This window comes from Pantherophis guttatus, chromosome 3, assembly GCF_059756535.1.
Source record: "Pantherophis guttatus breed Tessera chromosome 3, ASM5975653v1, whole genome shotgun sequence".
Classification (NCBI taxonomy): domain Eukaryota; kingdom Metazoa; phylum Chordata; class Lepidosauria; order Squamata; family Colubridae; genus Pantherophis; species Pantherophis guttatus.
Genome location: NC_142065.1, coordinates 138299058 through 138314511, shown reverse-complemented (window position 1 = coordinate 138314511; position 15454 = coordinate 138299058). Strand labels below are relative to the sequence as shown.

General features: G+C 36.9%; 1 long non-coding RNA gene across 1 annotated transcript; it reads right to left on the bottom strand.

The window, feature by feature from the left end:
• Positions 1–10397: 10397 nt before the first annotated feature.
• Positions 10398–13197, bottom strand: LOC117662521 (uncharacterized). Its single transcript, XR_004590456.2, has 3 exons — positions 13063–13197; positions 12078–12145; positions 10398–10955 (listed from the first exon to the last, which is right to left on the bottom strand). It is a non-coding gene; the product is annotated as an uncharacterized LOC117662521 (long non-coding RNA).
• Positions 13198–15454: the final 2257 nt, after the last annotated feature.

Genomic DNA, 15454 nt, shown 5'->3' with positions numbered 1-15454 from the left:
TAAGTGTGCTTCCCACATTCAGAAAAAGTTTCCAACACTTCTTAAGATGATTAGCCAAACTGGTTCAGGGAGGAATTATTTTTTAGTTATAGTTATTGATGCTGAATTTTGGAGAGAGGACACTGGGCAGGGATAGCAGGGAACTGTTACAAAAAAGAGGTATATGGATGAGGTTGGGTAGAAAAAGTCATCCTTGATTAATCCCTTTCTCATCTTCACAAACATATATTGTATCTAATCACATAATCTTCATTCATTCCCTCACCAACTTGGATGGATCAACTTCAGTGATGGGTTTCAGCAGGTTTTGACCAGTTCTGGAGAACCGGTAGTAAAATTTTTGACTGACCCCACCCCCATCAATTCTCTGCCTCCCAAGTCCCAGCTGATCAGCAGGAAATGGGGATTTTGCAGTATCCTTCCTCTGCCACACCCACCAAGCCACACCCATAGAACCGATAGTAAAAAAAATTTGAAACCCACCACTGATCAACTTTTTTTCAACCCTAAGTCAAGGTAGGAAATATTTTTCTAGAGACTATAAAATGCAGTTAGAAAGGGCAGTTATCTTTTTCTTCCCAGCTTAAAGCTATTTTTTCCATATTAAGACTGATGTGTTGTGGTGGGTAAGCAATACAATGCTCGTGAAAGGTTGCCTCCATTGAGGATGATTACATAATCATGATATTTGACCCCATCTTCCCAAAACTAGGCTAGTAGACAATCATGTTAGAGCTGCAGAATTGTCTAAATGTTACAGAGAAAGGTTCCTTATTTGTAAGGAACAATATGCCAAACTGGCTAAAGGACCATTGGCATATTGGTACTAATGAATCAAGCTAAATCATTAACTTCTTAATTGATTCCAAGCTAAGTAGCCTTAATGGTTCTATCAGTGTTCCAAAACTAAAGAAAGCCATTCTGAGTGCACGATCTGTTTAACCAAAGTAAATCTTATAGTGAAACAAACAAAAACCGCTTGTTTTTAAATTATCCACATATATCTGTAGACATTTAGTTATTGTAATAGAGTATTAACCAGAAAAGGCTCTTAATGGCAACAGAAATAGATGTATTTGTATAAAAACAGTAGCGTGGGGAAGATCCATTCTGCGAATTGATCCCTTAGGGTGATACATGTTTATATTTACAAATACAGATTTTGACTCCTGTAGTGCATAAGTTCAACTCTGACTGTTTTTTGGATGAGCAGATACTGAAGCTGAAATTCAAAAACTTTTAGCCACCAAGTGAGAAGAGAGGATTTATTGGAAAAGACCTTGATGTTGGGAAAGAGGGAAGGCAAAAGGAGAAGGAAATAGCAGAGAATGAGATGGTTAGATAGTGTCATTTAGGCAATAAACATGAATTTTGGCAAACTCCAGGAGATAGTGGTGGGAAGGGGTCAACAAAGAGTTGGATACGACTTAGCAACAAAATAACAACAAAAATATACATCTGGGAATGAGTGATTTGAAACAGAAAACTGTGGAAAGGATTGGAGATATGTCTACTGCTTCCCACCTCCAATGCACACACTATAAATGATCTTCTTCAAAGCTGTTCCTCCATCAACGAAAAGTGATTATTCTTTCTTATGTGTCTGAGCTCCAATATACATGTAACATCTGCATAATTCTATTTATGAAGTGATGTGAAAATTCTATCCGAAATGTTTATTTTGCGATGGCTCATTTACACATGTTAATCATGCATCAAATTCTTTATCATTGTGTGATAGCGTTAAGTGTACAACCCAACCATACAGCAAGACTGTCTGTATGTCAGATTGCTGTGAAGCTGCAAAGGAAAGAGGGAGTCAGAAAATCAATATATGGTCCCACCCTGTTGAGATAACTCATTTAAAATTGCTATTTGGATAGAAATAACAAGGAATTGAAAGAAGAGGTATTGAATCAAAGAAAACTGTTTTTAAGTTTTCAATGATCTGGAATGTACTTCTAGAAAACAAGGCAGATTGTCTATAAAGCAAATTTAATTAACCTTTCATTTTTATAGTGGTCCTAACACTTACTCTTTTGAATCTATACATCTGAGAAAGATGCTAGATAGATGATTGACAGATCACCTACAATTTTTATTTCTATAGCATATGAATTTTTGTAATGCAGATAATCTAGAACTGATGCTTCATTATGTTTTTACAGGATTAGTATTTTTTTTTAAAATAATTAGTTTCATTCAGCATTTTCTAACTGGACTATTGTTCTGGTGGATTAGTGATATTTCTCTTTTGAACCCAATACATGTTATATATGGAATAGTTTAAATGTGCCAGGATATTTCCTGCCCATCTTTATCATCCTCATTATACAGTACTCATGAAAGCCTTGAATATTATTGCTCTGAGACATTTGTTCTGTTTAGATAAAAAACAAAGTGAAACAGGAAATCATCACAATGAGAAATATAGGACTTCCTCTGTGTAATTTTCTACACAGAAATGTATACAAGTTTCTATGTAGAAAAAAGTGACCTCACTTGGCAAGATCTGAAATGTGTTATGCTTCTCCAAATCCTCCTGAGTGAGAAGTCCCTGGCACATGATTTTCTACCTCTGAGGAACTGTGAAAGCTTGAAAGACTCTTGGTTCAAACAAATAAACAAACAAAAGCTATTTGCCATCTTGATTACAAATGCCAAGAAGGAAAGGCTAGCCGTCAGACGCTGATGAGCTACTTGTCAATGCCTCTCATTTGGGAGCAACATTCAGAAACCTGAAAGCTGTAATGCAAAATGTTTGATCTTGCAAACAAGACTGAGGATGGTATGAGAATGATGAAAAGCTAATCCAAGTTGAGAAAGCTTGGCTGCCCACTATCTGAAACAAAACCCTACTGAATCACTTAGCATGAATGCATTCACTTACTGAATCTTGAGATGTTATTTATTTTTTATTTACTTCTACTATGTCTGGGAATGGAGAGGACAATCAGGGGTCAGGCAGCTTCTTCTGGGAAAAATGGCCATTACTTTTCTTTTCTTTTCCTGCTCCTGGTTTATTAGAAATGTTATATCTCACCCAACTGATATACTCCTATAACCTTCCTGTATAAGTGAAAAATAGATTAAGATTACCAACCAAATCCAAAAAGAAACCCCCACTAAAATCCAAGACAGAGAACAAGAAAACGGCAAAGCCCTCCTCCCATACATAAAAGGCACCACAGACAGAATCAGCAAAATCCTCCACAAACATATCAAGACAGTATTCTGCATAAACCAAAAAATATTCACCATCCTAAGAAACCCCAAAGACAAAATTGAGTTAGAAAATCAAGGAGTATATGAAATCCCATGCACCGCCTGCCCCACCACATACATCAGACAAACCAACAGAAGAATAAGTGCATGCATTGAAGAACACAAGAACTCAGTCAGAAAAGAGGAACCAACTTCTTCCCTGGTCCAACACCTTAAAGCCACAGGATATGATATTGACTTTAAAAAGACCAGAACTATCGCCAAAACTGAACACTTTAACAACAGAATAATCAGAGAAGCTATCGAGATAGAAAAACGCCCACACAGCATGAATAAACGAGATGATACCTCCCGCCTACCAGCCATTTGGAAACCCGCCCTCATTGACAAACGAGTCCCTAACACAAAGAATGACACCAGACCCACACTCACGAAAACCACACAGGATGTCACCACCACACATCCACACATCCACACAAAAAGCAAACCTACATCGATGAAGCACGGCCACAAACCAGAAGCCAGACCACAGCTGCATCATTAGCCCCTTAAATCCCTCCAATCCATACATGAAGCAAACTGACACCCACCATGAAGATGTGGCACGACCAAGAACACAAAGCCAAACAACAGCAATGCAGCTCACCAGCTCAAATCCCCCTGCAACTCAGACTAATCCGAGCACAACCAAGCCCCCACCTAAACAGAACACACCCCCAGCCAATCAAAGCACAGCCAACCCCCCCATCCAATCAGAGCACAGCCAAACCCCCAACCAATCAGAACACACCTCCACCCAATCAGAACACAGCCAAGCTCCCACTCAATCAGTTCACACCCCACTAGCGGTTAAAAGGAAGCAACAGCTGCAATCTCACATTGCTCCTAGAAGCACGAAGCCAGGAACACCAGCCTGAAGATGACGAATGAGACTTCGTCAAAACGTCGCCAAGACACTTCCAATTTTACGCGGGAGAAAACCCGAATAACCAAAGGCCTACATACAAACACCCGCAAAAACCTGAGAATATATATATATATATATATATATATATATATATATATATATATATATATATATATATATATATATATATATATATATATATATATATATATATATATATATATTCATTCTCAGGTTTTCGCGGGTGTTTGTAAAAACTGGACAACTTCCTCACACACCTCAACAGCCTACACCCCAAAATACAGTTCACCATCGAAACAGAAGCGAACAACCAACTTCCCTTCCTGGATGTCTTAGTCTACAGAAAATCCAATGGCTCCCTAGGACACACTATCTACCAGAAGAAAACACACACAAACCGCTATCTGCATGCACTCTCACACCACCACCCTGCCCAGATCAACTCTGTAGCCAAGACACTCATTTCCAGAACAAAACGCTTAGCTGACGAACAACACCTAAAAACCGAACTACACACTCTCACTAACGTACTAACATCCAATGGATTCCAAAGAAATAAAATCACCAACCTAATCCAAAAAGAAACCCCCACTAAAATCCAAGACAGAGAACAAGAAAACGGCAAAGCCCTCCTCCCATACATAAAAGGCACCACAGACAGAATACGCAAAATCCTCCACAAACATAACATCAAGACAGCATTCTGCACAAACCGAAAAATATCCACCATCCTAAGGAACCCCAAAGACAAAATTGAGTTAGAAAATCAAGGAGTATATGAAATCCCATGCACCGCCTGCCCCACCACATACATCGGACAAACCAACAGACGAATAAGTGCATGCATAGAAGAACACAAGAACTCAGTCAGAAAAGAGGAACCAACTTCTTCCTGGTCCAATACCTTAAAGCCACAGGACATGATATTGACTTTAAAAAGAACAGAACTATCGCCAAGACTGAACACTTTAACAACAGAATAATCAGAGAAGCCATCGAGATAGAAAAACGCCCACACAGCATGAACAAATGAGACGATACCTCCCGCCTACCAGCCATTTGGAAACCCACCCTTATTGACAAACGAGTCCCTAACACAAAGAATGACACCAGACCCATACTCACGAGAGTCACACAGGATGTCACCACCACACATCCACGCAGAAAGCAGACTCAAACCCACACTGCTAATGAGCCACGACCAAGGACTAGAAGCCAGACCGCAGCTGCATCATTAGCCACTTTAAACCCCTCCAATCCATACATGAAGCAGACTGACACCCACCATGAAGAGCTCGCACGGCCACAAACATGAAGCCAAACAACAACAACGCAGCTCACCAGCTCAAATCCCCCTGCAACTCAGACTAAGCTGAGCACAACCAAGCCCCCACCCAAACAGAACACACCCCCAGCCAATCAGAGCACAACCAACCCCCCATCCAATCAGAGCACAGCCAAGCCCCTAATCAATCAGAACACACCTCCACCCAATCAGAACATAGCCAAGTTCCCACCCAATCAGCTCACACCCACACTAGCAGTTAAAAGGAAGAGACAGCTGCGATCTCACATTGCTCCTGGAAGCACGAAGCCGAGAACACCAGCCTGAAGATGACGAATGAGACTTCGTCCTTCCAATTTTACGTGGGAGAAGACCCGAATAACCAAAGACCTACATATATATATATATATATATATATATATATATATATATATATATATATATATATATATATATATAGGCACAAGGTGACATGTGAACAGTAGACTTTTTACTTTTCCATCTAGGCTTTGATCTGGTGTGTTGTATGATTAAACCCAGAGGTGGGTTTCAGCAGGTTCTGACCAGTTCTGAAGAACCGGTGGAAATTTTCAGTAATTTGGAGAACTGGTAAATACCACCTCTGACTGGCCCCACCCCCATCTATTCTCTGCCTCCCAAGTCCCAGCTGATCGGGAGGGAATGGAGATTTTACAGTCTCCTTGCCCTGCCATACCCACCAAGCCACACCCACCAAGCCACATTCACAGAACTGGTAATAAAAATGTTTTAAAACCACCACTGATCTAGCCATCTAATCAGGGTATGCAATGTCAGGATGTGGTAGCATGAGTCATACTCACAAACTGACAACACATTTTTGTCCTTTTAATTGGGTTTCTATTGATTATATCTCTTGTTGCTTTTTTCATTTTCTAGCATTATTTTTCTAACATGTTACCAGGTTTAAATAGGCTTTCCCTGTTTTGGAGGGGGGAAAAAATAGCAAGCTGAGCCTTGGTAGTACAGTGGTTTAATGCACCCTGTTATTAACACAGCTGCCTGCAATTTCTGCAGGTTCGAATCTTACCAGGCTCAAGGTTGACTCAGCCTTCCATCCTTTCTAAGGTAGGTTAAATGAGGACCCAGTTTGTGGGGGCAATAAGATGACTTTGTATAAATATACAAGAGTATGAAGGCTATTGCTTAATGCATTGTAAGCCGTCCTGAGTCTCCGGAGAAGGGCGGCATATAAATCAAATTTAAAAAAAAAATGTGACGGCAATATGTGACGCCGCGAGTTTGACACCCGTGATGTATACCCAGCCATAGATTGAGAAACAAGAGTGATTACATATATACAGTTGTGGGATTCAAATATTTTAACAACTGGTTCGATGAGTGCATGCTTCGCGCTGAAAATGGAGCATTTAGAAGCTCAGCTGCTTAACTTCCAAGTCAGCAACGGTAAGTAGAATAGCAAGGGGGAGGAATCAGCCATGCTGCGTGATTGAGATGATCTAGAAAGCACGAAATAAAGGACAGGATAGGGCAGGGGTGGGTGGGCGGGGCCAGCTGATCGTTGGAGCTACCGGTTCACCCGAACTGACTGAATACCACCTCTGCATATGTAACATTATGTCATAGTACAAACCGTATGAATTGTGTCATTGCATCAAAGTCATGATCTAAGTATAGAAGTAGTAAGAATAGTTATAATTTTTTTACGATATATTCCTATCGAAGGGTAATAAAGGGCAAAGCAATAAAATCTAACTCGATTTAATCCAATATCAGCAAAACAGCAATATATCATTATAAGACATTTCTTAATTCCAGCATGTTCATAATGTAAATCTGTATTGAATTGTAGACAGTTCTTCCAACCCAGTGAAGAAAACCATTTAATATCCTTTATTAAGTTAAAGGGATCAGAATCCAGACACAATTCAAGGGTCAATTACAGAGGACGGCAGCCAAATAGAGAAAAGCCTTTAAACCTGAGTGGATAAAAAGGGATTTGTTTTATATCAATGTCCTCCATCATTTTTCATAACTGAGACAGCTGTGGATGCTATTGGATCTGGCCATTGTGGCTTATAAACCATAAATTATACCTTAACATGATGTATGAACTCATCTATTTGATTAAGCAACTTATGTTATGTTATGTTTGAATGAATCGCTGCCTACAACCTCTTAGTATCTTTTCTTCACAGACTCACTCATTAGACTTCTGTGGTGTGGGATTTAAACTAAAATCAATATTTTTCCCTTTTCTTCATTGGGGATGTTCAAGGCTTTAAATCATTCTGTATTGTGAAAAGAGCCAACCAGATTTACACCTCCAATATAATACAGGTGAATAAAGAAGTGTTTTCTTTTTCAAATGTTTCAACTTCTATGAATGTTGAGGGCACTAAGTTATCTGTTCAAAGTGGACAGCACTTTGTCATTTGTGTAATTTTTGTAAGGAACTCCTGTGTGAAATGTTCTAAGAACAACACCTATCACAATAAGTCACATTTGTTTAACTGTGTTTTGTTGAAGAACCCTGACTGATTTGTTGCCTCAAGGTATACAGTACATTGTGGATTGTGAGTTAATATCCACTGGGTGCTAGCAAATAGTTTTACTATTAAATTCAACATAAACTATCTTCTAGACAGGTGACTTTGCTAGCCACACCTTCAGTTTAAGAATGGCAGAGACAACATACAAATATTAAACTTCTGTTTTTCCTAATATTAATTAAAATGCTTCCTATTTTTAGCTTAGTGGTCAAGAAATAAGGTGATTGTGAGTTCTAGTCCTGCCTTAGGCATTAAAACCAGTGGGTTACCTTGAACCCATCAGACTCTCTGCACTTACAATGACAGGTTTGGATGACAAACTGGTTGGTCAATTCCTTTTGCAACTAGTGGATCAACATTTTTGATCTGAAAAAAAGCAAACCTTTCACTTTCAGGGGAAAAATACACTAGGAAGAAAGAAACTAGGCTTTGCAACTTTTGCTTGAAATTTATTGCAACATTTCTCCCACATTTGGTATCATAGTGAGTAGGGTAACAAGAGACAGATTTTAAATTCACCTATGTGATGAGGTTGTTTTGTGAAACTCTTGTGTTGCCAACTAATTTAGAAATTTCAGGGAAGATACCAAAGTAGAAGGACATTAAAGGACGTGCCAGAGGTGAAACAAAACAAGATCATATTTATTAAAATTATTCCCATCAATTACTTGCATTCTGGCTGGAGAATTCTGGGAATTAAAGCCAACACATCTAAAAATTGCCAAGGTTAACACTCGGTTACATTGCCTTAACACTGGATTAAGGAATCAAGCTAGAGAAACTGGAAGGCTGTACGTTCTAGTCCCACCTTAGACATAATACCACCAGGGTAACCTTGACTAGTAATTTTCTCTTAACCTTAAAGAAATGGCAAATAAATTCCAAAATCTTGTCAAAAAAAGTGCACAGATTTGTCCAGGCCATCACCAAAGTCAACACTGATTAGAAGGTACACAGACACTTGGGTCCTTCCCCAATCTGCTATGGTAAGTCCAAGTAGCAGAGACCGTTTCCAGAATTTTACTCATAGAGCACTTGCTTTCATTGGGCAAGTTTTATATCTCGTCAACTTCTTTCTCCCCCATGGGTTGATTAGTTTAGGTATTATGAAGTAACGGTTAATGAGGATTAAGGGTTTACCAAGTATTGGGTACCTGCTATGACAAAAAAAAGGAAATAATTATCTAATTGAGATTAGAGAAGAAGTTTATCTTACAACTTGCAAGAGTAAACAGGAAGAGTCAAGTTTTCTGAGCAGCCTCTTTTCCACCTGTTAATTAAGATGCAGATTAATCAAAAGACACTTGTCTATATGCATGATTTCTTGTTAACGTATTGCCTACATATTGGAGTTGAGCTAAAAGATGATAAAACCACTTTGCAGATGACAGCCTCAAAAGTTGCCTACACCCAAGTTTTAGAGAGGCGTTTAAACCTAAAGAATGTGACACCTTACTGTATGATAACAGAGTTCTTTAAAGAGGTTAACTAGTGATTCAACCAGGAACAGGTGCCAGAATTTTCATTTGTTCCATTAGCTTCTGCTTAAAATATTTCATTTACATATTTCAGAAGATTAAATTTGTGCCTGATCTATCGTCTGAGTTCTAATCACATTTCCCTGTAATTGAACATCCCAGGGATGTTTTTAGCATTTTCCAGTATTTTGAGATCATATTTTAAAATTATATGTGAGGTTTGACAACTGTTTCACCATACAATAAAAACTGACCTCATTTTCCTCCCTAGCAATACATATCAGAGGCTTGCATATTTTATACTCATAAAATATACTTCACATTAGCCAATCTCATTCATTATTGGGAAGAAGAAAATGACAGTATCTATTAACCTGGGAGATGTTATAAATTCAGACAGTATGTCTCAGGCTACTATGGCCTGAGTAGAGAGAAGTGGATTTATTACATTGCCCCCATGACTACAGTTTTTCTGATTGGGTTCTACCACTTGGCAATACTGGGGGTTAAAAATCATATTGAAGTCATGTAGGAAGATAAATTTACAAAAAAAAAAAAATAGCTATGACTTTAAAGGAAATAGTTATTTAGAAATATTTTCATGCTAATACATTTCATCTACTTTAAATAGATTGATAAAAGGTAAATAAATAAAATATACAATTATAGAGTTTAACTTTCCTGAGTTTCACTTCAATCCCTGGAGAAGCATTTTGGCTTCATTCCCCCCTCCCCACACATAAAACATCAAAGATAATTTTTAAAAATGCTATGGGCATAGTTAGAAAGATATTGTGACATCACGACAGGAGTCTGGCTCCATTTTGAGCCTTAACTTTGTTATTTTTTTGTTAAAGATTGCAAATCACATTTTAAGAGATTGGCACAAAATTAAGATCTTCGTATTTACTCACATGGTAAATTTATATCTCAAACAATCTCAGCTTGATTTAAAAAAAAACACGTACACATAAAAATATTAATACTTTGAATTAACTAGATTTTTATATCATTTTAGTCATTGCAAGAAAAAAATAGATTGCCTAAAATTCCAAAATGAGAATATATTCAGTTAAAACTTTCCTTTAGAATCACAAGTTGATCCAGATATATTAAGAGTCCTAAAACTAAAAATCAAGCCTCCATATGATTTAGATAATTATACCTCTACTATTTTTTTTATTTTGGAATAAATAACAACAATTAAGGTCTTAAAATATTAAACATGTGTCCTATTATAAGATGAAACTATTTCAACATTTTATTTATTTATTTTTACATTTACTGAACATCCTAAGGAATGTCTAAAAACATTTATGTTGGAAGTGCAAACAATGTAAAAGTTTGCTTACTATTGCCTCATATTGGTTTACAAACCATTATTGAATTAATATAGTGTTACAAAATAATAGTGCTTAGCAATGTAATGTTATTGCATTACATACTATAATGTGATAACTTACAAGAAAAACGATGGCTTTATCAAGCTGCAAAAAAAAAAAAAGTAGTTTTAAGCATTGAAAAGACAATCCAATCCCAAATTTATAATAATGGTTTGCTGTTTTGTATTTGCTTTTTTTTTTTTAATGAACTGGCTGTCAATTGATGTAATGGAAACATTGATCAATAATATTTTATGTGGTCAAGGTTTAATGACCTGTTTTAAAGTAGGGCTGAATGACTGTAACATAATATGTGTTGTTGTTTCCTTTTCTTTCATTCTTTTCATATTTCTCTCCTTGTTGTGCATTACATTTAAAAGCCAATCAATAAGCATTATATAGTAATTGCAATCAGGTTTATTCCAACCTTATACTTAGGAAAAGAAACCAAATCACAAGTCAGAGGTGACTCAGTTTTTAAAAAAAACAAAAACAAAACTATTTTGATTATAAATACAATTCATTGGATCACAAAATTCTGCTGCAATGTTATTGTTCTTACGGCAACAATAAAATGCTCCTTGGGCTACTTTAAATCCCAGAACAGCAGAACTTCAGACTGTAGCAAACCCATATCAGGAAACTGTAGAGTACTCAAGCTCTCACACTTAAGTGTAAGAAAGACAGAAATCAAGCTTCCTTTATACAGTTTTGCTCTTGAACCTTCAGATATTTTTGCTTCCTGGACAGAGTTTTGTCTCCTTTCTTTGAATTTGGCAAAGATTTCCACCTACGTAAGTATTCAAAGTGCCCCTTTGAAAAAGCACTTGATAACCCTCCATCTCTGTGCCCTAGCTCACCCATTGAAAAATAATGCCTATAATCTTCTCTGAAGTGAAATTAATAATTGAATAGAGTACATTCTCACAAGAACCACGAATCTGATAAGATCCGGTGATCTTTTTAAAGTTCTTGTGAGTTTTAAGTGTCCTTGGGTGAAATGTCTGATTAGAGATATAAGATCTCGCATTAGAGCTTGTGAAATTTTGGCATTCTGGAACACAGCTCATGAGACCACTGGTGTTAGATCGAGGGAGGCACTGAAGAGGCAGGAGGACATGTCAAGTGTAAATGCCTCGTTTTATATAAACTAAAGCTATATCATAAGATAAGCAAGGGTTAATATACATTCTCATCCCTCTAAATCAATGATAGGTCAATACTTACTGTTAGCCCCACCCATCCTGTATATAAGACCACCTCCAACTGTCATAACTGCTCTTTCTGAATGTATTCTGTGAAAGTAAGTAACATATATTAATAAATGAATTTATTTAATTATAATGAGCCTATGTCTATTAAATGAGCCATATCTTCAAAATTAGTGACAAATTGGTAGCAAGAGGATGGTTTAATGGCTCAATAAGAAAATAGACATAAAAGATAAATTCTTCAAACGAAGAAAAAGAAGCAGAGATAAAGCCATCTCTGTTCAAAAAGCCTCAAACTGAAAAATGACAAGAAAAAATATAAAGTACATGATGGAAGATGAAGAAACAACTCATAGCCTAAACAAACAAAAAGTGAATAGGAGTAAAAATAATAGCCTAAGGCTGAAAATACTGAATTTAATAAAATCAAAAAGTGATGATGAAGACCTCACCGTGGACCTCCAAGAAATAATAATAAATAACGGAGCAACGGGAGGAAATTATAACAATACACTAAATACAGCAAACTACGAAGCAGAAAAGATCTACTCCAAACTGACATTCTAACTGAAACTAACGGTCCTGTAAAAAAACTTGAATGGCAGCCATCTTCAAAAAATCAGCCCGACAAAATGGACGACCAATCACCATCGAGAAACAAAATTCCAAAATGGACGACGCGGGAAATTTATTACAATAAAAAATTTCAAAATGGACAAAATTGGTCTGAAGGATCAGATTCCAAATCAGAAACCCTTCCCACTGAATTGCAAATTGAAGGGGCTATGAAAATCCTCTTCGCCGCTTTCGGACCTGAACTAAGCATATCTAAGGGGTCTAAAAAATCATCTAAAGAAAAGAAAAAGGAACAAACAACAAACCAATCAAAAGAAAGAGAACCTAAAAAAAAATAAAAACACCTCAATACATCTCAGAATCGATCCCCTATCAACTACCAGAACCACGAATACCAGAACCCAGAGGTAACTGTAAATACTCACCTACACCACAAACGTTCCTGAGAGACCGAAATCTGCATCCGGACGACATCGAGGCAGAAGGAGTGTCTTCAGCGCGACAGTGGACCCTCGGGAGTGAAATTGAGGCCTTCCCATCCAACGGAGACCGCTATGAGGGAGCTGCAACAACGAGGTCCTTCTCCGAAGCCTTCAGGAACAAAATGAGCTTCGCGCATGCGCAAACATCACTAGATGAATATAGAAGCAAGTGGATACAGAGTGAACCTCCCAAGCTAATTGCGAGTATCCCTGTGCCTTTTTGCTGTTACCAGCATCTTCAGCACCACGGACAGACGTCTGCTGTAAGTAACATAGCTAACAACACAGAAAATTTGCCAAATGATTTTCCAAAGCTAAGGATGGATGGAATTAATTTATTGGAATGGATCCAACAGCTTCAAGTTGTCTTTCTAAAAGAAAATTTACTGTTCTTTATTACTAATCCACCTAAAAAACCATGGACACTAGAAATTGACAATTTACACCACAGAGCATTATATCTATTAATTTCTAGTATCTCACCAACTATATATCATAGTGTACAACATAATTTGACTGTATCTGAACTTGTACAAAGTATGTTTAAACTATTCCATAGTGAAAGTGTAGCAACAACTACAAGAATATCCAAAAATTTCTTTTCTGCTAGAGTTAAGCCTGGTATCACCATAAGTGAACATCTATTGTCATTGAATGCAACTAGAGCTGAGCTACATATGAGGGGGGAAATTGTGTCAGACCAAACTATGAAAAGTGTTATTATTAATTCTTTAGATCCATCATGGGACAATTTCATATCACACTTAGACACACTAAACTTAGGATATTTATCTATTGAAAATCTATCCAATAGATTAATTGCAGAAGATAACTTGAGAAAAAGTCATAATAATAACACTAGAGAACAAAGGCCTATAAATAAAGTGGTATTTCAAAACAAAAGACAAAACACCATGGAGTGTTATAATTGTGGGTCCAGGGGACACTATAAGAGGGATTGCCCTAAAATTCAAAGAGAGAATTATAAATACAACCCCAGAAATAGATATGATGATAGACAATACTTAGGGGATAAGTACAGGTGTAGGAGTTCCCCAAGTCCAAAAGACATGAATAGATGTAGAGATGACTCCAGGGATAACAAACATAGATCATTATATGGGATAGAAAAACAAACAAAAACAATGAATCAGAACATGACAGACTACATGTGGCTCATTGATTCTGGAGCCACCAATCATACAACCAATAATAAGGAGCTTCTATCATCCTTCACTGAAGAAAATGTTTTAATAAAAGTAGCCAGCCAAGATGAAGTACAAGTAACAGGAAAAGGGAATATAAATCTACCAGGGATAGGGAGAATAGAGGGGGTACTATTAATACCAATGATACCTCACAACATACTCAGCGCTATCAAACTCAGTAAGGAGTCAGACATAAAAATAACATTCAAAGGAGGGAAAATTATATTAGAAAAAGACAAAGAAATCATAGACAGAATTGTAATCAAAAGGGGTTTACCTTACTTATGCACAGATGATAATGAGTCTCACAGTGTAAACACAAACATAGAGCAAGACACAGATATAGTAATAAAGGAAGACAAAATCAACTCAAGACACATTAATAAAGACAAGTCAATACATGATATCACATCCAGGAAACCCTTAATAGGAAAGCCTATACACGATGATTGCGCCTATATGCTACACAGAAAATTGGGGCATGCCAGTTTTCCTGTTGTCCAAAAAATGACTGAACATGCAGAAGGTGTTAAAATAAATGATTGTGAAAATTATTTGGAATGTTCAGTGTGTAAATGCTCAAAACTAAAAACAAAATCAAGACCAAAAAAGGTATCTAGAACTACCAGTCATATTTTCAATTTGGTACATATGGATTTAGTAGGGCCATTAACACCATCAATAAAATACAAAAAACGATTCTTCCTTACTATCATAGACGACTACAGTCATTACGGCTTTGTATATACCCTAAGGCACAAAAGTGAAACATTTCAAAAATTCAAAGAATTCCATAAAATGGTAGAGACACAACATCACATACAGATAAAACAAATTATGACAGACAGAGGTTCAGAATTCATGTCAAAAGAATTCACACATTGGCTTAGGTCAAAGGGAATGTTACACTTCAAATCAAGTCCGTTCTCAGCCTTTCAAAATGGTGTTGTAGAATGATGAAATTCTACTCTACAAACCATGATTAGATGCGTTTGGAGGATGCAGGGATAGGTAGACATTTCTGAACAGAAGCGCTCGTATACTCTAATTACACAATTAACCGGCTTTGGTCTAGTGTCATAAACAAGACTCTATAAATAATAATTTATAGAAATAATTTATAATAA